We start from the raw sequence: 1,042 nt of genomic DNA on the forward strand, positions 1-1,042 counted from the left end.
CTCTCCACTTCAAGGCCCCGGATAAACAGCGGCTGGTGAGGCCTCCTCTTCTTCCTCGTGTCCACTATCATCTCCTTTATCTTATCAGTGTTGAGGGTGAGGTTGTTGTCCTCACACCATGACACCAGACCGGCCATCTCTCTCCTATAAGCCGCTTTGTCCCCTCCAGTGATGCGACCGATCGCTGGAGTGTCATCCGCGAACTTCAGTATGGTGTTGTCTTTGTTGGAGGCGACACAGTCGTGGGTGTACAGGGTGTAGAGGATGGGACTGAGGACGCAACCCTGTGGGACGCCAGTGTTTGTAATAATGCTGGCTGAAGTCCTGTTGTCAATCCCGACAGACTGGAGCCTGCCAGTCAAAAAGTCCTGTAGCCAGTCACAGAGGGTGGGGTGCAGGCCGAGTGTAGACAGCTTGTGAGAAACATGTAACAAACATGCATCTGTGGGTTGAGCAGCAGAGTCGGGGCACATTGAGAAGACTCTTGCCTGGTGTTGTTTACTGGATGACTGAAGAAGCAACAGTTTGACTTAATGAGCAGGAACCTCAGCAGCATGTGGAAGAACCACAGCTGTCCTCTGTTGCACTACCCAAAGTCCTCTCCTTCGGGTGGCGCTGTCACTTGGTGTTGACGCTCTCTGCGGTAGAGCATCACTTCCTGTTCCTGTTCCACCACACAGTGGTGTTTTTGAGTAGCTTATCTGCTTAGCAATTTAATTAAAAACAAAAAATTCAATATCCCGCACAAACCTGTGAAAAATATACAGTACCAGATCAACTGAGTGCGACATTAAAAACAGTCACACATCACACATGCTCCATCAGTATGTATCATCACGTTGGACCTGCTTCACTCATAAATGTATGAGTTGAAACAGGAAACAAAGGAAATAAAGTTGCACTTTACTGCTCGTGTTTGAAGCTTTAGCTGACATGCACTCAGTGGGCGCTCGCAGGTCAAGTTTTTTTTTTTCAAAATTATTACTCCTGTTAAAGTAGGTCAGCTGTTCAAGAGTCTGATAGTAGTGAGGAAGAAGGAGCT

At 47.8% G+C, this 1,042-nt stretch overlaps 1 protein-coding gene across 1 annotated transcript in view; it reads left to right on the top strand.

The window, feature by feature from the left end:
- Positions 1-1,042, top strand: part of LOC102303547 (dachshund homolog 2) — a 36,600-nt gene that overhangs the window by 1,398 nt on the left and 34,160 nt on the right. The window lies entirely within an intron of this gene.

Source organism: Haplochromis burtoni, unplaced genomic scaffold (genome assembly GCF_018398535.1).
Source record: "Haplochromis burtoni strain Fernald_Lab_line unplaced genomic scaffold, NCSU_Asbu1 Contig_808, whole genome shotgun sequence".
Classification (NCBI taxonomy): domain Eukaryota; kingdom Metazoa; phylum Chordata; class Actinopteri; order Cichliformes; family Cichlidae; genus Haplochromis; species Haplochromis burtoni.